Source organism: Apodemus sylvaticus, chromosome 6 (assembly GCF_947179515.1).
Source record: "Apodemus sylvaticus chromosome 6, mApoSyl1.1, whole genome shotgun sequence".
NCBI lineage: Eukaryota > Metazoa > Chordata > Mammalia > Rodentia > Muridae > Apodemus > Apodemus sylvaticus.
Window position 1 is genome coordinate 20,341,997 of NC_067477.1, and position 25,624 is coordinate 20,367,620.

Genomic DNA, 25,624 nt, shown 5'->3' on the forward strand with positions numbered 1-25,624 from the left:
GATCTTTGCCAATCTCCAGAGGCTGAGCCTCTCCCTCTCCCTCACAATCCTCCCTGCACCATGAGTTGCAGGCTGCTGCTCTCGGCTGACCAAGTGGAAACTGTTTCAGACTCTAGCTTGAGTCATGGGACCTAACAGTGTGCATGCCTACTCTAAAGCCATCATGGCTCCCACTTCCTAAGAGTTCAGGCTAGAGCCCTCATGTTCAAGACATTTTCATCCTGAGAGGAACCCCCCACTGCCAAAGTCCATCACCCCCACAGAACCCACATCTGTCTGTAGTCTCTCTTGAGTTCCTTGTCTGCCTATAGTTCCCATGGGGCTCTTTCTTACCCAAAGCTCACTTCAGCTAACAGGCCAAGGGATGAAAGAGAGGAGATGGAGAAGTCAAAACAGCTGCCCAAACCTGGGGTGACAACTCCGTAGGTATAGTATTTGCTGTGCAAGCGTGAGGATCTGAGTTTGATACCCAGAATTTACGTAAGAAAGCTGGGCGTGGCAGCACATACTTGCAGGCCCAGCACTGAGGAGGTAGAGACAGATGGATGTCTGGGGCTTGCCGGCCAGGCAGCCTCCTTGGGGAGTTTTAGACCTTGTGTTTTAGCTAGAGTTACTAATGTTGTGAACAGACGCCACGGCCATGGCAACTCTTATAAAGGAAGGCATTTAACTGGGGCGGGCTTACAGGTTCAGAGGTTCAGTTCATTGTCTTCATGGCGGGGAGCATGGCAGCGTGCAGGCAGACATGGGGCTGGAGAAGGAGCTGAGAGTTCTCCATCCGAACATGCAGGCAGGAGGCAGAGAAAAAGACACTGGGCCTGGCTCTAGCTTTTGAAACCTCAAAGCTTACCCACAATGCTCGGTTCCTCCAACAAGGCCGTACTTCCTAATTCTTAGTGGTGCCTCTCCCTTATGACTAAGCACTCAAATCTACGAGACTATTGGGGGGGGGAAGGGGGCATTCCTATTCAAACCACCACACCCAGTCTCAAAAAACAAGGTGGAAGGTGCCTGAAGAATAGCACAAGACTTCATCTTCTGCCCTCCACACACATGCACCTATTCAAGAGCACACGGTCACACACATACCTCTGCCTGTCAATCTGGGGAGAAATACCGGCAAAATGCATACTTCATGAGTGACAGGCAAGTCCCTTAAAAAAGGTAAGTCAAAAGATCTGAAAAGATTCTCCAAAGGCAACACACACAGGCCAAGAAGCAGGTGAAAGGCTCTGAAAAACCCTTTGGTCATTAGGGACATGCAAATTAAAACCACAAAGTGCCACCAGGGTGTCATCACCACTGGAATTGACTGAAATTAGGACTGCCCCTGGCTCTCAGATTTGCTAGTATAAATGTAAACTGGCACAACCACTTTGGAACATGACAGGGCAGGTTGTCGTAACCTAAGCACACGGGTTCCGTGGCAGGTGCCGCTACTTGGTAAGTTTCCTAAAGGAACGAAAGCCTGTCCAACAAAAGATAGGCCAGAAGACGGTCACAGCAGCTTAACTTATGATAACTCAGAGCTGGTCCAGGTACCCAAGGATAGGAGGAAGATGAAGAGGAGGCTGGGCTCTCTATCCAAGGCAAGCGCTAGCAATAAGGAGATCTACTGACAAATGACCACATGGATGAATCACAAAATCCCACGCTGACTCAAAGCCAGGGGCAAAGGAAACAGTTCCCAGAATCAGTGTGAAGTTTGAATGGTGTCTACTTACATATGCATGTCTGCTTACTTTGCTTATGTATCCATTTTATACTAAAGCAGTAATGAACAGTAATCTAATACTGCACTCTGTAGTTAGCAACCCTCATGCTAACATATTCAGGGAGGTCTAGAATTTTCTCTGGAAGGCACAAAGCTAAAGTGAACTTAGGATGGATTAAGGCATGTAGTCATGCGAACGAAGAAGACTAAGGGTAAATGGTGGCTATGACTGTCCACTGCAAAGGCCTCTCTCTACTTCCTCTGCGTGCTTAACAGTTCATTTCATTTTTTAGGAAACCGTGTAAGATAAAGATCCTCGCATCCCACGTGGCCTGTTCAGATAAAGCCTACTTGCCTGGATCTGAATACAGGCTGTGTGACTTCAGGCTACGTCACCTCTCTGGGCTTCAGTTTAATTACCTTTAAAAAAAAAAAGTCTTTCTTTCATAGGAATACTGTGCCAATCTGACACAGTGACTGTTGAGGATTTAGTACCCTGCCTATCTGTAACTCAGCAGAGCTACCTATTGTGTAAGAACGTACCCCTCAGCTCTCTTCCTGCTACAATCCCCACCCCACTATATAGACTTAATATGAGGACTCTGCACAGCTGATTGCAGTGGATGGCACTCACATCTGTGATTCTATCTTGCATCCGAGACACCTGGTCTCAGTGGCAACCTGTGAGAGCAAGAACAAAGGAGATGTGTAGCTGGACGTGAACAGAGTTGCCAGGGGAATCCAATTTTCTTGACCATGTAACAAACCACAAGGAGGAGGATTTTCATCCCCAAGCTCAGCTGGTGGATGAATAGGCAAGACCAGCATGGTGCACATGCCTGGCGATGACACCACTGTGGACCAACCCAACACAGGCTCTGAAAATGCTTTCCAACTCAACATGAGCTCTAAAGATGCTTTCCAGGAAAGTCAGCTCAGTGAGGTCCCTCAAGGTCCATTTGGAGAGTAAACTGGACAGAGGCTGGCTCTGAGCCCTTAGGGTTGGGCGTTTTTGGCCTAGAGAACTGTGTATGAGGTCACAGCCCTTGTCTCCAGGCAAGATATAGAAGGCAGAGGAGCCAAGGCCTCAGGGAGATGTGGATTTTGTACTATGTGAGAAGAGGACAGAGATTGAGGGACAAAGCTTCCTGGCATCTGCCTGCCAAGACCAAGCTAAAGAGAGAGGCAGGCAACTCAGAGTAACTGAGCTCTCAACGTCCACAGGAAATAGGCAGGAGGTGTGATCTCCGAGTTGCCGCACGCTGAGCTGGCCCGCTCTGAGCCTTGCCTGTGGCCGTAAGGCCTGCTGTCAGTGATGGTCCCTGAACCCTCTTGGCTCTGTGCCTGTCATCTGTTGGCAGAGCAAAGACTCTGACGCCCACGCCCTCCCTCCTGACAGCAGATGCTGAGAGTGCTGTACCCTGAAATCTTCGATCATAGATAAAGAAGCAAGCAGGCGTGACACGTGACGGAGACAGGCCGTCGCGAACGGAGTTGATTGACAGCATAAAAGATCTAGGCCAGGGGTTATGGAGGAGCTCTGCCACAAAGAGAAGTCCTCCAAGACAGATATCCTTCAGTGCATGGCGCAAGCGTCAGCTCTGGTGGCCCCCAGTCTTCCCCTCTCACAGCTGTCTAGGGACACTGTTGCCTCCATGTGTCTGTGGTCAGCTGCCCAAGACGTCCACAGTGTCCCTCAGCACCAGCTTCCCTGGGATGTTCTGAGCAGCTCTGCAAGGAAGGAGGGAGTTGCCTCCATGGACAGTGAGGAAGGTCTGGGAGCTGTCTCAGGCCTGATGAACCTCGGTGGGAAGAAGACAGAAATGCTGTTGGGGGTCAGAGCAGTCAGGTGGCAGAATGGGGCGCTGGCTGCTGGCTGCCACCCACCAGGGAGAGTGCAGAAGTTTCCTGGCCCAGAGCCAGAGGCTTTGGCTGCTTGGTGAGCTCCTAGGAGCTTTACTGGGAGAACCGAGACCGCTTGTGTAGATCTGGACACAACCTGGAGGGTTCGAGAGATGGGAAAGCCACGCCCCCTCAGCCCGTCCTCATGACCCTGGCATGGCCCAGACCCTCTGCACAAGGCTCCAAGGGAGCAGAGAAGGCAGGAAGAGCTTCACAGGGTGATGGGAGGCCTGCCACTCTCACATCTGCTGCACCAGGCTGAACTGTGTCTCACAAAAGAGTCTAACTCTCAACCCCAATAGCCATGTATGAGACATGAAGAAAGAGACTTTGGGGGCCTTGCAAGTTAAGGGTCCCAAGATGAGACACCCTGGGGTCAGGCTCTGGAGTCTGTATTTCTAACTACTGTACTAAAAGGTTTCCCAAAACTGGGTCAATGAAATGGCTCAGTGGGTCAAAGGACTTGCTGCTAAGCTTGAGAATTGTCTTTGACCCTTGGGACCCATATGATGGAAGGAAAGAACTGGCTCTTACAACTTGTCCTCTGACTTCCACAGATGCATCCTGTTACATAAACCCCCACACACAATAAACAATTAAATGATTAATGCAATAAAAAGGGTCTTTTTTTTAAAAGTTAAAACCTTTAACTTTAGAAAAAGGTGCTTTTTTAAAGTTCCACATTTGCATCCTTGTAGTAGCTGGCAAAGAAAATTCAATAATCTTTTTTCTCCCTAGTCTTATTTGGGAACACACACACACACACACACACACACGGAATAATTTCTAGTTGGCCATGTAAGTCATCATTATAGACAGTTCTGAGATGTTCACGGAGTGGGGTGGAAGGGTTTGGCTCAAATCATTAAACTGATTACACATTGCTTTTATGATGAAAACTATCTTAAACCAACAGTAGTCCCGTCTGTCCCACTGAGCTGGTAAAGCCTGGCCTGTGAGAACAGTTCAGCTAGGTCTCACTAGGTCTCACGATGGTGGTCATGTGTGCTTCTCCCAGGGATACCCAGACTTTGTCACTTGCTAGCATATCCCACCAGATCCACCTCATTCCTCATGCCACCATGTCTCACTTACTGTGGAGCCAAACAGGCAACAGCAGAAGCTAAGAAGTCTGTTTCTCAGGCCCCCAAGGCTAGGCAAGCCCTTGGGAGATGGGCCCTGAGAATGGCGGTGGAGTCCACTCACATGACAATCTGCCAGATCTGAGAGGCGAGACGATATCACTCCTGCTCCACAGCATCTCCTCAGCTGGAGACAGTGACAAAGGCCACTGCTGCTGCAGCATGCATCGTGGAGGTGGGGGGTGGGGTAGGGGAGAGAGAGAGCTGCTGTCTTAGGGTTTGCCTTGCTGTGAACAAACACCACCGCTAAGGGAACTCTTCTAAGGACAGCATTTAACTGGGGCTGGCTTACAGGTTCAGAGGTTCAGTCCATTATCATCAAGGTGGGAGTATGGCAGCGTCCAGACAGGCATGGTGCAGGAGCTGAGAGTTCTACATCTTCATCTGAAGGCCTCTAGGAGTAGACTGCCTTCCGGGCAGTTAGGAGGCGGTTCTTAAAGTCCATGCCCACAATGACACACTTCCTCCAGCAAGGCCACACCTCCTAATAGTGTCCCTCCCTTGGGCCAAGCATATTCAAACCACCAACCACAGCAGCTTCCAGGGCAGGACGCTGACTGTAGGTAACATGCTTTTTGTGTGAGCAGGACGACCCGAGTTCAGATCCCCTGCACACATGCGTGAGAGCCCGTGCCTGTTCCCTGGGGTTGGAGCAAGAGGAATAGGTGCAGTCCTTGGAGCCAGCTGGTCAGGCCATCTACCCACAACGACAAGCTCCAGGTCCAGTGAGAGATCTCATCTCAAAAAATAAGGAATGATGGGGGAAGACATCCAGCATCAAGCTCTGGCCTCCGTATGAGCATACATGGATGCACACATGAACACACACACATCACCCACACACATGTACCATGTGAACACACACAGACACACACCCCTCTCCCTGCCGAGTGCTCATAATAAAAAAAAAAAAAAAGACAGATAAGCTTTTGGGCAGACAGCTCTCAGCTGTCACGGCTGTTACAAGGCGCTGACATCAGCCATTGTAGAAAATCTCAAAATCCTAACACTGACTTGGTATTCACTACTTATTCATCCCAGGGCCGAGGTGAAAGGGACAGAAGTCCTCAGCTCTGAGAATCAGTCACTGAGGACCAGAAGGGAAACAAAGCAAAACAAAACCCAACCAACCAATCAAACAAACCAAACCACAAGGCCTGAAACTTTCTGTTCTACTGAGTCAGGGAGAAAGAAGAAGGGAGGAGGAGGGAGACACGGAGACATAGTGTTCACGTTGATGAGAGAGGAGCGGCCACAAGGATTCTTTGTTCTGTTCTCACAGCTACCCCGGGAGTCTGGAATGGAGCCCAAAGAGAAAGTCCTAAAATCAAACAAACAAAACCACCAGAATATGGCGAGCAATACACACACGGCATCTATGCTGGCTCCTGAGGCACTCAGGACAGCTGTGCATCTGTTCTGTGGACACAGCTCGCCAGTGTGGACGCGGGTGCTCCCTGGGTGCACCCTGGCAGAGGTAAGAGAACCTTCGACCAGACTTCCAAGACTTAATGAAAAAGAAAGACCCGAGGCCAATGTGCAGCATAACGGGATGTCACAAGCTGGATTGTAGCTACACAAGGCATTGCTGAGTTTCCTGGAGGTTTCTCTGGCCTTGGAATAGTTTTCATTTTTAAATGACGTTTATTTATTTATTGTGTCCGGGTGTGGAGGGGGACCCCATGTGCCACAACAGTGTGGAGGTCAGAGGACAACCTGTGGGAGTCCAACTGGTTCTCTCCATTTACCACGTGGGTCCTAGGCTGTCAGGCTTGGCAGCAAGCGCTTTACCTGCTGAGCTATCTCACCAGCCCGGCGCTCAGAACATTTGAAAAAAACAGAGAGCTCAATATGCTTTCACCCTCAATCTGAGGAGTTGGGGAAGGTAGTCTGAGGAGACCAAGCTGGTTCCTTCTGCCAATGCAACCTCTTCACCCCATCTGGGGCCGGGAGCTCACTACCTCCCCGGGCAGCTCAATCTCAGCAGCAATTCGCCGACACGTGACATCTGTGCTTTGCATTCTCAGAGCTTTGAAGTTAGGTCAGAAGCCTGCACATCCATATTAAGAAGGAGTCCGAGTCCATCCTTCAGGCAGACTTGGGGCCCAGGGTACTTTTAGGGAGCAGCTATCTCAAGGACATCATGGCAGAAGCCCTAAGAAGGCCATTAGGAAATGTTCCTCTCTCCTGTTCCTCTCCTGTGCCGCTATAGAACTTGGGGCAAAGCACAGGAGCTGATAGTGAAGGCCATCATACCCGAAAGCCTGGACTTAGGGTGCCCGCAGCAGCAAAGGCAGGCTGCAGTCCCAGGAAGGGATAGAGACTCATCCCGGGGCCACCCTACCCTGTGAGCCTCATGTCCTTGGTAAAACAGGGAGACCATACCATCTACCTTAGTGGTGAGGCAATAGCTATAGCAGGCAACACAGTCGAGTGCTCAGGCCAGAGCAAATGGAAACTTAAAAGTGATGGCGGCCTCAGACCAGTCTCGGGACAGAGGCAAGGCTGAAGTGACAATAGACAGAGCTGGGAAGTAAGTTCTGCTAGAACAGAGAGGGTGGGGCTAGGACTGCAGAGATGGCTCAGTTGATAAAGTGCTCGCTGAGCTGAGGACTGAGCTGGGGATGCCAATGTGCAGAGATAATCCCAGTGCCGAGGAGGAGGCGGAGATGGGATCAGAGTTTGCTGGCCAGCCACTTTTTACCAGTTGGTGAGGTCTAGGACTCATCAAGAGACTCTTGCTTTTTCTGTCCTTTGCAATGGCTGTGGTTGACAAACCCTTTCCCCTAAAAGCCCTCCTCAACTCTGTAATGACAGGATGTCGACCTCCCTCCCAGAGAGCGCGTGCCACCCAGACAGAGCAGTCCCTACAGCCTGCAGCACTCACAGGAACATCTGCCGGGCTATTTCTTCCAGACAGACACTGAGCGGAATGCTGGCACACACCACCTCTAGAAATATGCTGAGCAAGCAGTCGCTTTATAAATAGTTCTTAAAGAGTCTAACACAATGGTTTCTAAGACTTTCATAGGCGCACAGCCATCACCACGAGTCTTGGAACAGTTTGGCCACCAGTCAGTCCCCATCCCCCAGTCCCCCAGTCCTACTCATCTGCTTTCTTTCTTCACTGACTCGCCTCTTCCCTGCATTTCCTGTAAGCGGACCTGGGCACTGTTTAGTTTCTTTCACCCAGCATAACATTCTCCAGGTTCACCTGCATTACTTTGCTGACTAGTAGAGTCTCTCAGGGCTTCTCTATCAACCTCTTGTTTCTTATTGACAGATGGCATTGCTTTAAATAGACAGACTGTATTCTACCTATCCAGTCAGTAGATGGGGGTGGGGTGGGGAGGGGAGACACCTGCCTCTACAGAGTGAGTTCCAGGACAGCCAGGGTTACACAAACAAAACAAAACAAAACAAAACAAGTTCTACAGTAGTAAGCATCAGTTTTCTATAGAGCATCAAGAGTTGGAGACATCGTAGCAAATTAGCTTGTCTGAGGGCAGAGTTACATTGTAGAAATGATAGGAGTCAAGGACTCATGAGCCGAGTGGTTCATTACAGATGCTGTTATTGGCACAACGGGCGTGGCACGGAGTCTGACTGTGGACCAGGCACCTTACCTCTCCTCTCTTCAGAAAAAGCTTCTTCAGGAAAAGGAGAGGGTTGGGCTCAACCCCACATGGCTGGTAGGTTAAATTTCCCCACATGAAACCCAGCTGTTGACAGTACTCAGACTAATATTAAGTTGAGGGCACTGGAGCAAGAATGTGGAGATCAGCTAGTGGGGTGCTCCACATGGGAGAACAGCTGTGCTTACTGCTCCATACAACTGGGCCTCTCTCAGGCCAAGGACTCAGGGTCCTCCCAGCCCTTCAAATTCCATGTCTCTGCGACTTAGCTGAGCCTTGGCTGTGGACTTCTGAAGGCTTCTCTTTCTAGAGGAGCTGGCCTTGCCTCAGAAGACAGCCCAGAAGAGGCAGGAGGCCAGGCCAACTTCATCTCTTCTGCTAGACCCTTCCCAGTGAGCGTGCACAACGCAGCCCCAGCTGCTGTCTCTTTCCTGGTCTGGCCCAGGCTGCAGGGCAGCAGGAGCTAAATCAGAGCTCCGGGGCCTGTGGGATGGAGAACTGGCTGGATTTAAACCCTCACCAATGTTCCACAGACACCTGCAGCCCATACCTAGGGTAGAATGACTGACTGTTCACGGTCCAGGCCAGTACCCACAGGCACTTGTGGCTTCTAGGATAGGATCAGAGCCCTTGTTTCATGGTTTTCTCTCCGCCCCCCAACACTGAAAGCCTTGCATGGTAAGGTAGGCCCTGCACAGTTTTGCCCAGCACTGGCCAGTTCTGCAGGCTGCCCACAGCCTCTTAGAGGGGAAGTCAGCTCAAGCAGGTCTTCCGGTCCCCGGAAATAATGAGAGCAGACCAGGTCACCTCAGGTCATACGTCACAGCCCACATCAAGGGGTCTGGCAAGTCAGAAGCTGTCCCGCTTTCCGTGTCTGCCTGCAGAGGCCTTTGTCTCTCCTAAGTGAGCCACAGCCCAATTCCCAGCCCTACTTTACTGAGTGTACCAAGGGTTCCAGCGTTCCCTCTGGACCCACACTCATGTCCACACAGGCCCCACAAGGCCATGGGGGCACTGGCTTCAGTGTTAAAGCTCTTCTGATGGCAGCCCCCACTATAGTAGGCCAGCCCCAAGCTTGGTTTGTCAGATGCTCTAACCTGTCCACAGCGGCACACCCTCGGTCGGACACCATTCTAGGTTGCTACCTCCTTCTGTCCTAGACACCTCACCAGACACCCACTCACCAGACACCCATCTCATGACTTGAGTCTTTGTATCTTCCTCTAGAATAACTTCTGGATCACAGGTTCTAGCCCTTCCTGCTCATGTCTGACCTGACCAAGCCCACCCTACTGTCTCGCCTATTCCCTGAGTCTTGGATGGGACTGTCTACTCCCTTGGGATCTCAGTGATTATGCCAATTCTTGACCATTAGTATGAAGTATGTTTGCTTTCTACTGCAGTGAGAAAACACTGACCAAAACTAACTTGGGGGAGGAAATGATTTATCTGATTTACAGGTCTGGATCATAGCCCATCATTGAGTGAAGTCAAGGCAGGAACTAAAACCAAGAGGAGAGGCAGGAACCATGGAGGAAGGCTGCTTACTGGCTCCCTTTCTCTGGCTTGCTTAACCTGCTTTCTTATACACCCCAGAACCACCTGCCTAGGGTTGGCACCGCCCACAGTAGGCTAGAGCTAGAGCCTCCCCCATTAATCGCTGATCAACGAAATGCTACATGGACTTGTCTTCAGGCCAATCTGATGGAGGTTGTGCTGGTTTGAATGAGAATGGCCTCCACAGGCTCATATAGTTGAATGCTTGGTCTCCGGCTGGTGGCACCATTTGGGAAGGATTAGGAGGTGTAGCCTTGTTGGAGGAGGTGCATCTCTGGTAGGCTGTGAGGTTTCAAAAGCCCATGCGATTGCCAATTAGCTCTTTTTCTCTGCCTACAATTTGGGAATAAGACATAAGCTCTCAGCTGCTGCTCCAGTGTCACTCGCCTGCCTGCCTGCCTGCCTGCCTGCTGCTATGCTCCATGCCATAATGGTCGCTGACTTCACCCCTGGAACTGAAAGCTCCAATAAACTCTGTCTTCTATAAGTTGCTTTGGTCATGATGTTTTGTCATGGCAGTAGAAAAGCAACTAAGAAGTATTCTCTCAATTGAGGTTCCTAGATGACCATAGCTTGTATCAAATTGACAAAACAAAGCAAAACAACAACAACAACAACAACAAAACCCTAACTAGCACAGGGTGTGAACTTGAAAACCAGGCAGCCTGCAGAAGGAGTCCCAGCTGGGTGGTCTTTACAAGTGACTGCTCCTGACTTTGAGGTAGGAGCCTGAGTTCTTTATTTACTGGTTTTAAGAGCTTAAGACGGCGCTTCACTGGAAGCACTGCTCAATAATGGGTATTACCCATCCACCCGTCCATCCATGAATTGATCTGTGCATCCATCCATCCATCCATCCATCCATCCATCCATCCATCCGTCCATCCATGAATTGATCTGTGCATCCATCCATCCATCCATCCATCCGTCCATCCATGAATTGATCTGTGCATCCATCCATTCAATTTATCTATCCATCCATCCATCTGTGCATCCATCCATCCATTCATCAATTCATCCATCCATCTGTCCATCCATGCATTGATCTGTGCACCATCCGTCCACCCACCCACCCACCCACCCATCTGTCCATCCATGCATTGATCTGTGCATCCATCCATCCATCCATTCATCAATTCATCCATCCATCCATCCGTCCGTCCGTCCGTCCATCCATCCCTCCCTCCCTCCATCCATCTGTCTATCCATCATTCAGTTTGTCCATCCATCTATACTGACTCAGCTCTGCTGTGGACATGCCCATTCTAGGCTGATCACAACACTACAGAAATAAATGTTACAACTGACAGGCTGTAGAGATGGCTCAGTTACTAAAGTACACACTGCTCTTGCAAAGAATCTGAGTTGTGTTCCAAGCATCCACACTGAGTGGCTCACAACCAGTTGTCACTCCAGTTTCAGGGAACCTGACACCTCTTTTAGACTTTATGCACCAGCACTCACATGTGTCACACACACACACACACACACACACAACTAAAACTAAAATATAAATCTTTAAAACAAAGAGCAGCAGCTGGCATCCTGTGCCCACCCAAAGAGTCACCCAGAAACATCACCCGGTGTGGAGACGGGATGAGGAAGGCAGGATTCTGGGATGCATGTGCTGGTCAGGACTGAAGGTAAAACCTCAAAGGCCCCATGGCAGAGACAAGTTTGTGCACATGTGCCACACGCCCATGTCAGGATGATCTCACCTGTGCAGGGACAAGGAGGAGGGTGGTGGGGAGAAGGAGGATCTCCCATGGCACCCTGCTGTCCTTTCTGATTGTGAATCACGTGACTACACTGTCCGCTGAGGAGGTAACTGGAAAGGTGGCTGGAAATTCCTGGAAAGCCAAGTTCTCCTTAAGAGGATTCCCGTGTGCAGCTGAGCACACGTCCCCGCAGTCCCGTTCACAGAGCCTGGCCCTCTCTGGGCTAAGTGTATCTATGGTGGGCCATCCAGAATGCAAATCTGACTCCTGTGGCAGGACTCACAGGTGCAGAAAATGGGACAAAGGGAATGGTGCGGGTGTCCCAGCCCCACCTGCGTGGCTCCCCCATCTAGGTCCAGCACGGAACAGAGGTAGAGAAGAAAAACCAGAATGAGGTGCAAAAGACACATCGGCGTCAGAGGCAACTGGCAATATTCATCCATACTTGACCTACAGAGCAACTTTAGATGCTGAACCTAATATAAACACTGAAATAATATACAGCCATTAAAAAGGTCTGCGTTTAGCAGGCAGGAACATGAGGCGGTACAGCTTCCATGAAGGGTAACCGGTTAACGTAGGACACAGTTGCATGGGCAAAGTAACTCATGGGACAACCGGTACTCTCTAGGGTCACCGGGACATTGTCTGTACAGGAGAAATGCCTGGGAACAACCCACATGCCCACTGATAAGAGGGAAGATGGAGGGCAAAGGATGTAACTGAAGAACAAGCACAAAGAGGCGGCCGTGTGCTGCTGAGGGAGGGACGACTGGAGTGGCTGAGGACTAAAAGACAGAACGGTGTGTGTCCTGGGTCCCTTGGCTGGACAGAGTGGTGGTGGTGTTGAATATGGAGGGGAGGAGGGAGAGGAGGGAGGAGGAAGGGAGGAAGGAGAGGAGGAGGTAGAGGAGGTAGAGAAGGAGGGGAGGAGGGAGAGGAGGAGAGGGGAAGAGGAGGAGGGGAGGAGGGAGAGGAGGGAGAGGAGGAGGAGAGGAGGATGGGGAGGGAAAGACTGAAAATCTGACTAGTATATGTAGAACTAGCGGTGAAGACAGGACCCCCTCCCCCCAAGATACGAGAGGAAAGTCCAACCCTGGCTCTGCACAGGGAAGGCACTAGGCACCACGGGCTTCTTCAGATCAAGATCCAGAGATTTCTGTCTCCTTCATACTTTTCCTGTACAGACTGTACTCTTTGGGGGGCAGGGGAGGTGCAAGACAGGGTTTCTCTGTGTATCCTTGTATGTCCTGGAACTTGCTCTGTGGGCCAGGCTGGCCTTGAACTCACAGAGATCCTACTGCCTCTGCCTCCCAAGTGCTGGGGTTAAAGGCATGTACCACCACTGCTCTGCCCCAGAGTGCATTACTTTTTTTTTTTTTAAAGGTTGTTTAAAATTTTGTTCTAGTTTTAAAAAATGATTTATTTTTATTTTATACACATCGGTGTTTTTCCTGCTCATATGTGTGTGTGAGGCTGTCAGATCCCCTGGAACTGGAATTACAGATAGTTGTGAGCTGCCATGAGGGGGCTAGGAACTGAACCTGGGTTCTGTGGGAGAAAAGTCAGTGCTCTTAACTGCTGAGTCATCTCTGGCTTCCTGCACTAGAGTTCATATAAGGAACTGGGTACAGTGCTGCATGCTTACGATACAGAGATGGTGAGATGAGAGACGGAGACGGGCTCTCTGGAGCGCACTAGGCTTACTTAGCATATGTGGTGAAATTTCAGGACAACAAGAGGCCCTGTTTCAAACCCAAAGCAGGAGGCTCCTGAGCCCAAAGCTGTTCTCAGATCTCCACATACAGGGCACACATATGTGATATCTGTATGTACACACACACACACATACACACACACACCATACCCCACCACATACATACACACAAACACACGGGAACACACATACCATGCACACATAAGCACAGACACAAAAGTGAAGGAACACACCTTTCAGACTTTCTTGCTGTTTGCCTGTCTGGGTCTTGTGTGAAAAGGGACAGAGTTGAGGGTAGGGCCCACTCAAAAACCTAGCTTAGTGCCTGGGGTCACTTTGGACACCCCGAGAGAGCCAGGAGGCAGACTGGACCAGTGTTCCCCACTCTTGAGGCCCCTTGCCTTCTCTGTGCTTCAGTATCACAGAGTGGCTCTGAAGGGTCTCCCTAAAACCCACAAATGAAAGGCCCAGTGTAATGGAGTTCAGAGGCGAGGTCTTCGAGAGGTGAGGTCTTCGAGAGGTGATGGACTGGTCATGAGGGCTCCGCCCTTATCAGTTCAGTCATTCACTGAACTGATGGGTCATGGTCCTATGAGCTTGGGTGGCAGTGGGGTGGGGAGGGGTAGGTGCTTTATTTCACAAGTGAGTTCTATCCCTGCTATCCAGACACCATGAGGCAAGCAACTCTCGTCCCTGCCACAGTGCTCAGCCCTGACACACAGACCCCAAAGCATCAGAGCCCGGTGACCCGTGATGGGGAACCTGAAACCATGAGCCAAAACAAACCCTTTTTCCTTTGAGCTGCTTCTCTTAGTTATTTTATCTGAGCAACAGAAAACCTCAGATAAAGTAACAGTCAGATCTCTTCTCTGGAGTTAAAAAAGTAGAATAAATCCATATATCCGTCGGGTCAGAAGCCTATCAGACAGGACTGTGGAATTGTATAAATGCAGAAATGCTTTCTCCTGGATATTATGAAGGTGACTGTTGAGGTTTGGTCTGTTGCTATATCCTGCAATGCTAATCTGACCCCCAAGGTCTGGGTGCCCCCAGGGAGGAGGAGGTCATCACATACACCAAGTGATGCTATGTAACCTTGTTCCTCAACTTAAAACTATTGGTTGAATAGTGCTGCCTACGGCCTGTGGCTGGGCAGAAGAGAGGCAGGCGAGTTTCGGTTCCCTGGGCTTGGGGTGTAAGGCAGGACCACAGAGAGGAAGAGAGAAGGTGGAGGAAGAAGACCCCATGGGGTGTGCAAGTCATGTAAACATGGCCATGAAGGCTGGCCAGTTGGAGCAAGGGTGGCCCAGGCAGAACATGGCAAATGACAACCTGGGGTTATTGACAGGGAAGTGACCAAAGAGCAACAGAAGGTTGACAGCTGCCCAGCTCCAGTGCTGTCAAGGCTTCTTATAAATGTGTGTCTTTTATCTGGGAACGGAATCAAAGGCCGGGTAGAGACTCCCAATCCACATTAAATAGTTATTTGCCAGAACGTGAGATTGGTCGATTCATTCCAAACTTTAGTGAGTGGCTGCTGGTTGGTTTTCCTAGTTTGTAGTCTATCCTGGAATCCCATGTGACATCGGCAAGCTGGAAGACTACAGCACCCAGTGCAGTTCCGCCACCCGTGTGTGCCAACTGAGTGCTTAGATTGTGGCCAGTGCGGCCACAGGGTCATCTTCGTTAACTGCATCGAACATGTAGAATAGCTATATGAGGCCAGGGGCTGTGCCATGGGGTGGAGCAGACCTAGACTTCTCTATCATTTGCCTTTTTGTGGTATTCATTCACTTGTGTTTCTTGTGTTTTGTTTGTAACCAAAAGGGGACTGACAGGGAGAATCACATTCTTACTGTACATCACTTGCCTAAGCACAGGGAAAGCCCATCAGCCCATCAGAGAAATGTCACCTCCACAGCCTGCTGTCGCAACCAATGGTTTTTCTCCCAGGGACTGCAGCATGGGGCAGGCTGAAGGCCAGGCCTCAGCTTTAGCAGGTTGCCCCTAGCTGCCCCAGGGTTCCTCCACCCCCAGCTAGGTGCCCTCACCCCCAGTTAGGTGCCCTCCCTCCCCCACCCCCCAGCTAAGTGCCCTCCCCCATCCCCCAGCTAAGTGCCCTCCCCCACCCCCAGCTAGGTGCCCTCCCTCCCCCAACCCCCAGCTAGGTGCCCTCCCTTCCCCACCCCCCAGCTAGGTGCCCTCCCTCCCCCAACCCCCAGCTAGGTGCCCTCCCTTCCCCACCCCCCAGCTAGGTGCCCTCCCTCCCCCACCCCCCAGCTAAGTGCCCTCCCCCACCCCCAGCTAGGTGCCCTCCCTCCCCCACCCCCCAAGCTAGGTGGCCTCCCTCACCCCCAGTTAGGTGCCCTCCCCCACCACCAGCTAGGTGCCCTCCCTCCCCCAACCCCCAGCTAGGTGGCCTCCCTCACCCCCAGTTAGGTGCCCTCCCCCACCACCAGCAAGGTGCCCTCCCTCCCCCAACCCCTAGCTAGGTGCCCTCCCTCCCCCAACCCCCAGCTAGGTGCCCTCCCTTCCCCACCCCCCAGCTAGGTGCCCTCCCACACCCCCCAGCTAGGTGCCCTCCCACACCCCCAGCTAGGTGCTCCCTTTTGTTTCTGCCTCTTTCTTTTCCCAGGGATAGAGAGAGCTCTTAAGAAAACAGGAACAAGGGCAGGGTTTCCACCCAGGCAGGCCATTCTGCTTCTGATCCTGTAAGACGCTCACTTGGGGTTCTCATCATCTGGAATTGAGGTGGAAATTAAGGCGGTATAATACACAATGCCTCCCTTCCCCCTTACACCCACAAGAGTTCAGGGACACAACTCAGCACAGAAGGGGACAGAGATCGGGCACCTGCCTGCAGTGTACCGAGGAACACCAGGACCAGAGCAAAGGAAAGGGAACAATCTTCTTGTCTAGCCTCTGCTACTGACTTGCTCTGTTCCTCCCCATCCCTCTACGAGTTTCCTCAGCAGTAAAACAAGAAAAAGGCACCACGCCCCCACCTACTTCAGCGGGCTATGGGGGACGCACGGGCGTCTGTGGCTGGGAAGGAAGTGTGCTTTGACAAAGGAGCTCCCAGCTCTGAGCGGAAAGGTGACTCAGAACCCAGCGCTGGCTTCCAGCAGCTGCTCCTCTTTGGGTCACTGCCGGGCTTGAGAGAGTGCAGACAGAATACACAGGCCTGACCCCCATTTTGTACAAACCACCAGAGCATCACCTCTCCCCAGTGTCTGTGATATCGAGTCACCTGGTACTCTCCCAAGCAGCAGCTGTGGCCACATTTCCTCTGTTGAGTGTGGAGTATGTCATGTGTGTGCCTCAGGCTGAGTATTCTCCTGCTGGTTCTAAGGGAGCCACTTCCCCCAGCTGCTACACAGTGCTGCTTGCCCAAAACCCACCACTCAGTGACTCCCTGTCAATATCTGCCCAGTTGCCCCATCACATGTGACAGGTGGACAGATGTGACTGTCAAGTGGGAGGCTGGAAGATGCTGAAAACGCAGTCACAGACCCATGTCTGTGTGCTCCCAAATGCCCACGAGTCTTACCCGATGGGATGGAGTTAGGAGATGGGGCCCCTAGGAAGGATTATACCATGAAGGAGGAGGAAGTCTCATTGGTGGATTGTTTTCTCCTCATAAGAGAGGCCCAGAACATGCCACGGCTCTTTTCCATGTAAGGACAGAGGCAGGAGAGCCTTCTGACAAACAGAAAATGGCTTCACTGACACTGAACCTCTTGGCACTTCCATTTGGGATTTCTCAGCTTCCAAGACTGTGAGAGGCAAACCACTGTTGTTTATAAGCTGCTCTCTCTGGCGGTTTGTCATAGCAGCAGGAGCTGGCAAGATCCTGGCTGGTGAACTTGAGGCTGGGTGAGGTACTGAGGTGGGGGAGAGTGAGAACCGTAGGAAGAGACTTGGGGCGTCTGCTCCAGACACCCATTTTATGTGCCTCTGTAATTCCAAGGACAGTGTAGCCTGAGGGTATCAAAGGAGTGACTGGCAAATAGAGGCCTGACATCCTTTGTGTGCCTTCCAGAGAGTCACCCTGCAGTGGGGCTAGGACAACAGGAAGGCCCAGATGGTAGTCCAGCTGGGACCCAAGGCATTCCTGGATCTAGGGAAGCATCAGGGGTGGGCCCAGTGTTGGCACAAGGATACTGAATTCAGGAGACTTGTGGATAAGCAGAGGCTCTGGCTGGGATGGAACTCAATTCTGGTCCCCAGCTCTATGGTATTGGTCTCCTCACCTGCGAATAGGCACCGGACCTCCAGCCTTTGAGGGTGGACTTGGAGGTGGACAGGGAGAACTCTTGACCTTCACCAGAAGTAGATCCTGGGGTTATCAGGACGCAAGCGGGGGTTATCAGGGCATGCTTCTGTCTTACTAACACACAAATATCCACACCCCCAAGAATTCTATCAGAGCCACAGAACCAAAGCCGCTGACTACAGATGTCCTCAGAAACTGGCCTTCCTAAGCCCCAGAATTCAGTGGAGGAGAGGGAAGCCCCAGGCCCCAGGCAGGGCCTAAGGGACAGTGTGTGCTTTTCCATGCAGACCATAGATAAAGCAGGCACTCCTCAGCCTGGAGGCCTAAGAGGGAGGGAGCTGACAGGCATATGCCCAGGGCTAGATCCTCCTAGCTCCAGTGAATACTGAGAGCTAATAGTGAACCCCGTTCTCAGGGACTTAGCATTGACTATCTGCTTTGAGTGAATACACACCCTTCATTCATTATTACTGAAGCTTGCAGCACCCACAGACCTTTCCAGGATACATCATGGTTACCTAGTACTTAGGAACACGTCACTTTAGTGCTATTGGGGTCATTTGGTGGTGGACCACCATCACCACCACCAACAACAACAAAAGCACAAAGGTGCAGAACACACCTGATATGAAGAATGCTCTGACAAGGCTATGTCTGCAGTATAGGGTAGAGAGGCCAACTGCCCTCCTGTCAGAGGACTGATAGCTCTTGACAGGCACTTGGGGACTTGACAGGATGTAGGGAGCTGCGAGCATGGATTTAGGGGTTACATATGAATTTAAGCCAGGAGACAGATTTTCAAACAGAAGCCATGAAGTGTAAGGAAATTTCCCTGTGACCCGATACCAATTATTGGCCATTGTGAGCCTGCACAGAACCCTGAGGAGACCAAGGCCTCTCGTCTCCACACAGAGCCTGGACTGGCAACCTGCTCACTCAGCTCCCTGAGGAGAGAGAGGGAACACTGGGGAGGCAGCTGTAGGAACCTCTCCCAGCCTCCAAACTTGGGGTACCCCCAAGAAGCACATACCCAGGCTTCCTCCCCATTCTAATCACAAATGGCGGAGGCCATGAGCCTTGTGAAATGCTACTGTTTGAGGGCTGTGAGGCTACCCACCACTTGCTTCATTTGGTGCTTACTTAGAACAAGTAGCCTCCGCATCCCCACTCTGCATTTACAGAGGAAGCAGAAACCAAAGAGAAGCAGCAGCCACCCCGAGGATTCAAAGCAAGCCAAAGTGGACTGTAGGCAGAAACTACACACCAGTTTGTATAAGACACAGCAACGCTAATAACCGGGTTACGCCCGAAGGCTGAGTGACAGGGTCAGGAGAGTGAGCTTCAGGAAAACCGTGTCATAGAATGAATACCTACTTTCAACTGTTTTTCAGCACCGTTCAAACACACATTAGCTCACAAAATCTAACAACTCCCCAGGTTAGGAACAGTTATGGGTTTACTTGTACAATGAGGAAACTGAGGCAGAGCTGGCAAAGCGGGTCCTACCATGCCCTGCTTCTCTGATTACCGTGCACTGGCCTCACTGAGAACATGCGGAGCGAGCCATATGCTGTTCCTGGGCAGGAGGCAGAAGGGTGCAGCATCCTGCCCACCGGAAGGTGTGCACAGACGGTTCCTGTCAGAACCCATGCACTTCCCTCCTGGAGACACCCGCAGCAACCCCACGGTACCACATCTCCTCTACCAAGATCTGGTTCAGATCCTGAGCCTTGTCTGGCCCAGACTCCTATAGTTAGCTCCCACAGCCAGGTACAGCCGTGTTGGTTTCACTATGGAAATCTGGACACAGACATCTGAGGTGCCTGCACTTGTGATCACCCAAACTGGAAGCAACCGGTTGTGCTATGAGGGCCTAGATTCGTGAACCAGCATACCAGCACAATGGGGTCCGGAGTGAAAACAGGAAATGCCCACTGAGCCCCGCAGCAGCCCAGAGGGCCTCAAATTCATCAAGCAGCAGCCTGGCTTACAGAGGGCACACTGGGTCCATTCATAGGACCCTAGACCAAGGAAAACTGGAGGGCATAGGAGTGCGAGGTTACAGGCCTGGGTAGGACCAGCAGAGCTGGTTCTCTCACTCCTGGGGTCCAGTGCCCTCCAAGGCCTGGGATGCAAGCTCCTCCCCAGCCCTGGCTACCGTCCCTCAGTGCAAGTTTCCTCTGGGCCGAGTAGTTTGTGCCCCACACATCCTGATTAGTGTCTTCTTTGGTTGGGTCCCTAACACTGGCAGAGTGCCTCTGTGAAAAGTAAAGCAAGGTGTTCTTTGCCTCTCCCCAGAAGCAGGCCAAGCCCACCCTGCCTCCCACACAGCGGTCCCTTTGCTTTGAACAAAATGAAATTTCCTCCCCCTCCCCCACTGCTGCTCCCTCAGCCTTGCGAGGCTGAGCAGTGAACCTGCACAGTGCTAAGTAACAAGTCTTGAGAAGGCTTGACACGTCCCAGAGCACAAGGCTTTGCAGTCAGATGGCAAGCCAGAATAAATAGCCAGAAGCTTTCAGTGAAATCTAAAACTCACTCCCCTGTAATCTAGTCCTGGAGGGAGAGGTCTCTCCTCTCCTCTCACCCTTTCTACCTTCTGCCTCCTCTGAGAACAAGGACTTGAACATAAAACTGTTTTGTGGGATAGAATTTGTAGTAGAAAAGAAGGAATCGCAATGATTTAAACAAAATAAATATGTGTTCCTCTCTCATATGAGGAGACTCACAGAACTCTGGGTAACTAATCTAGACCGAGAATGGTGCTTTATGTTTTGAGACTCTAACCATATTGTTATCCCATCCTTTATGGCTTCAACATTTCTGTTTACCTCAGAATCCAAGATGGCTGCCCTAGCTCCAGCCAATGCATTTCAGTCACAGGAAACCCAGATCCTTTCCTTGCAAGGACATCTTTGAGCAAATGTCACTCTCTACTTACACCCTTAATCAAATGACTATATCTACTAGCAAGAAAATTAGGAACCAGTTGGCCTAAAAGTTATACACACCGAAAAAGCAGAGCTCTGCTGCAGTCTCACCTCAAATTCAGATCCTTGGAGAGAGATGAAGAACTACTCTCAAGGAAGTTCGTCTACACCTTGGACCTGCACACATGTTCAGAGGTTTCAATCAACACATAAAAGACTTGGGATAAGATCTAGCAGTCAACACAGAAAATGGCCATAACACAAGCTAGCAAGCCGGCTCAGTGGGTGTGGGCACCTGGCAGCGGGCTTGATGACCTGCCTCCCATTTCCAGGACCCACGTGGAGGGAAGAATGGACTCCAGAAGTTATCCTGGTCCCCACCCGTGCACCACGGCACATACACAAAAATGTGATCTTAAAAGAACGTTACATCATATGGTGCCATGAAGGTGAGCAGGCAACACATGTCCCTAGCACATGTAGAAACACAGAAGCAGGAAGTAACCCTTCATGCAAAAAAGAGGAACACAAGTCACCACATACATACAGAGTAAAATTATACAAGAACATACTTGGTCTGGGTGTGGACTCAGAGAGACAAATATTTGAGGCTTTCAATTTCATTATTCTTGTCTGTGCTTGAATTTTTAAAGTATATAATAAAAAACTGTTGAAAACCAATAGTACCCACATGTGTAATAGTATGTATATCTGTGCACGAGAATACACACATGTGCACATGCACACAGAGTTCCCGATGGTTTCACAGCTCAAGGGCTGAGAACTTGGTCTCTGGTTGCCGTGACAACACTGTGGGAGCTGGGGTTGCCACCCTATTAGCTGTGTGGGAGGAAGAAGGAAATATGGCAGACAGGTTCAGCTGCACCATCTTGCCCAGCACTGCTGAGCCACTGAGTGGAGGAACAAACCTGAGGTATGTATCATCATGGGAAATATAAGCCAAAGTCTTCTACAGAAAGCCATGTGGAATCCCTTCCATGCTTTCACATATAACACCTTCTCCTGCCCTCACACCAGACTGCAGGGTTCCACACGTGTGACCTGTTTGTACCAAGTCTTCTACTTCCCATTCAAGCCAACTCCTAATTGAATTCCTTTCTCTGAATTCCTAATGCCAGCAGTTAATACACAATTGCCCCTCAAGCCTCAACTTCAGTGCTGTTGCTGCCAGACTGTCCCTGCTCATCGGTCAATGTTAGTACCACCTCAGCGCCTTGTCTACAGTGCCTTGTATGTACTTCAGCTGTGTACATGCCTCTTGTGTTCCTTAGTGGGTAAATTGGAAATGTCTAGATGTCTAATTGTTCAGTGACTAGCTAGATGGATAGAGATAAGCTGAAGGATGAATGGAAAGATAAACAGATGAACACATGGATGGACAGATGGATGGAGGGATGGATGAATGGATGGATGGACAGATGAACTGATGAGTGGATGGTGGGTGAAGAGGTGAATGGATGGATGAATGGACAGACAGATGAATGAATGTAGAGATGGATGGATGAACAGACAGACAGATGAACTGATGAGTGGATGATGGGTGAAGAGGTGAATGGATGGATGAATGGACAGACAGATGAATGAATGTAGAGAGGGTGTATAGATGGACTGACTTCTGGATCGATGCTGTCTGAATGAACAAGTGGAGGGCAGACAGCTGGCAGGTCGCTGGTTGGTGGTAGGAGGAGGATGGGTGGATGATGGATAGATTGACAGATGGTAGACAGATGAACAGCTGGCTGGATGGCTGCATGGGTTTGCAGATGGATGAGTGGACAGGTAGCAGGTAGCTGGCTGGCTGTGGGAGAATGGGTTGATGTGTGAACAGAAAGGTATGTGCTGACTGAAGAATGCCAGAATATGTTTTAGAAGGAGACTGTGCCCAACATGTAGAGCAGGAAGATGATGTATAACCGACAGTGTCATCAGAAGCCATCCTTAGCCACCCTTCTTTAAACTTAGCATCCTAGACACATCCACATGGCCAGCTTCTGACCCTGGCTGAGAGGGAGGAAACCAGACATTAGTGTGGGAAAAGAACTGGGTAAAGCCTGTCTTGACAACTGACCCATTAGCCTGAGACCATCAAACTGAATACAGCCAGGCTTACTCTTTTGTCAGTCTCCGAGCCCCGGGGAGCCTATGGAGGAGGACTTCCCAATACCTGTGGTCTCACCCCTTCTGGGCCATCCCACTCCACTTCCTCAGTAGGCCTTTCAGAAACTAGGCTCCTTCTATAGGCTCTAACTAGCACTCCCACTCGGCCCCCCTCACTAGTGTACACAACTGAAGTTTCATCTCTTACTAGGACATAACAAGGCCTTTGTTTGAAGATCTCAGAGTTATCAATAACAAGAAGCCAGCTTCCCTGTGGGGAATTGTCCAATAGGAGAGCCCCTCTAAGGCCCCCACATCTCTCCACCCCTCCCTCTGTCTCATAGACTCTTTCCTTTCCAGACCAGAACTAGAGGTCTTTCAGTCTTCCTGGTCTTGACTAGGAAGATGCAGCCTTGCCCCGGAGCCTGGGGCCAATGCTTTATAGGATGTAGCCTGAGCTCACTGTAGCTACCTCAGGTAAAGACAAGCCCTGACCACAACCACTCCAGAGAAAGGCCACTTTGTCTGAAAGGAACTAAGATTCTGTCTTAGGCTGGCACATTCTTTTAAATGTACTGACAGTGAGGACATGCCAGAAGTTGGAGAGATAGCACGAGGGGCTCTATGACCACTGGCATTGTCCCCCCTCTGGTGCAAGCCCTTGACAGCCTTGATCCAGGGGAGAGGAGGAGAGAGGAATTGCACCTGAAGTGGTATTTCCAGATTCTTCTGTGAAAAGCTAAGGCTGACAGTCTGACAGAGTCTAGAAAGGCCTTCTTTATGCATTGTTGCTATCTGAAGAAAGATTCTTCTGGCCTCTCCTTCAAGGGCACTATCACGCTGAATAGAGATGGAGGACACAGAGTCACTTCCTGGCTTCCTATCCAGGGGCTAATTGACACTCAGAACGCCTGGGCATGTGGTGAAGAGGCCTCACCCTGACAGGGAACCAGAGAACCCTTCCCAGGCAGGGCCTCCTCAGACTTCCATCTTTCCATCCTGGCAAAGGTTGATGTCAGAGGACACATGTAGACAACTGAAGGTTGTTGGGACCTCCTTACTATCTTTATTCACTTGGAAGTCACTCAGACTTGTTTGATGCTATCCCCATCAAAGAAGCCCTCCCACTCTCCATCAGTCACCAAGTCCCACTAGGAAACTTGTGGCTTTATCCACAGGGGCTCTCAAACTCAGCTCTTTTGCAAGGCCAGTTTTATCAAATAAACCCACAGGATGAGAAAGCATTGCCTCCCAGCTGTTTGGACAAAGAGGTGACCCAGAAGCCTCCTTTCTGTGTCTGTCTTTGTTTCCTAGGAAAGTAAATAGTATATCCTAGACTATTCTTTGAACTACCTTTCTAGCCATTGGCAGGGAGAAGCACTCACTGCTCGCTATGTGGTGTACCCTAGTTTTATTGCAGGATCCATTCCTACTGCCTATGGCCCAGCACTGGAGGAAATTACTGGCTGTCCCTGGAACAGCAGCTAAGAGATGAGAGTTTATTTGGGGACCAGTGCCACAGAGAATTGCTTCCTAGGAAACCAGTCCCCAAACTTAAGAGGGATAGGATGGCCCTTAGCTCTCCAGTGATCTATTACATGCCCATCCCTAAACAGCCTCTAGAGCTAAGAAAAACAGCTACCCCCCAACCGGAAACCATCCTCCAACAATAGCACCTTGAAATTCTGAGTTTCTCTGAGTTCAGAGAACTATCCTTGGAACCTTGTGAAGCATCCAGGGACCCCAGCACTTGTAACCCCAGGCTACACCATTCTTCAGGCTCAGGAGATAGTCTACTCTGCCCCATCCCTGAGAAGGGCCCATGACATCCACGGGAGAAAGGGGCTCATCTGGGTTCCATTCAGTGTCCTGGGAATCCAGGCATCTCTGCCTTCCACACTGGGGAGGGTGTGTAGAAACTGGGGTCACCATCTGCTACAGAGGGAAGTCACTCCACGCCGTAGTCTAAACTCCCTTGAGGGGCCTTTTAAACAGGTAAGCACGTTCCTGAGGGGAGGAGAGGCTGGAAGGACATGCTGCTCTCCCTGACTAGCCTGAGAGTCCTCCAAGGAGTTGAAAGGGCCTCCCTCTTTCTTTTTTGGCAACATTGTATCAGAGAAGCCACTAAAGTTGTGGTGCTGATCCTTAGGTTTATGGAGGGGGGTGGGGTAGGGTGGGGGGGGGGGGGAGACTTCCATGGTCCAGACCTCCCTCCGAGACAAAACAGTGTAACTTTCTAATTCTAAAAATAAAAGGCAGGTTCTGGGCAGTCCGTGCCTTGACAGAGAAAACTCTAGAACTGGCTAAAGTCTGACTCCTTTTTCCAAAATCAGTGGAGAAGCTATGCTACAGGCTCTTCCACTCCCTGGGGACTGCAGCACTATGCCTTCCCTTCCAGACCTGCTGAAGAGACCAAGTCCGAGCCTTTCCTGGCTCCTCTCTTCTCCAAACCTGCTCTTTCTCCCTTCTGTGTGGCTGCCTGCCAGTTTAGCTAATTTGTCATTGTCTAGTGACATGAACCAAGGGATGATTCACCAGCCATGACAGGTGGAACCTGGGGGAAGAAACAGCAGTCACCCTGGGACACTGAGGCCCAGCTCCCACACCTTCTGCGGACCAGTGGGGGAGGTGGAGAGGGTGGTAAGGGGCTGCTTTTCACACCATGCCAGCTTCTGCTTCCAGCAGAGACACTGAGAGACGGAGGACACCTCTGTAGAACCTGTACCATGTCATATCAGAGGCTCAGGAGACCCAAGCCCACCTTCCTCTTTCAGGATCTCTGTTGCCTCACGGTCACATGGAGCATAGATTGGGTCAGACACATTTGTTCCAAGAGTGGAATCCTTTTACAAATACAATCGTAAATAAACCCTCGATGGAACAAACCTAGGAAAATGCACTGGGTGTGCTTACCAGAG

The 25,624-nt window shown here is 50.7% G+C and overlaps 1 protein-coding gene across 3 annotated transcripts in view; it reads right to left on the bottom strand.

Annotated features, from left to right (window-relative positions):
- Positions 1-25,624, bottom strand: part of Rin3 (Ras and Rab interactor 3) — a 106,842-nt gene that overhangs the window by 77,996 nt on the left and 3,222 nt on the right. The window contains exon 1 of one of the 3 annotated variants that reach the window (XM_052185209.1): positions 5,051-5,153. The exons of the other annotated variants lie outside the window; for them this stretch is intronic. The gene's annotated coding sequence lies outside the window, so the exon portion shown is untranslated. Of the gene's footprint in view, positions 1-5,050; positions 5,154-25,624 lie in introns of those variants that run through there. 3 annotated transcript variants of the gene reach the window in all.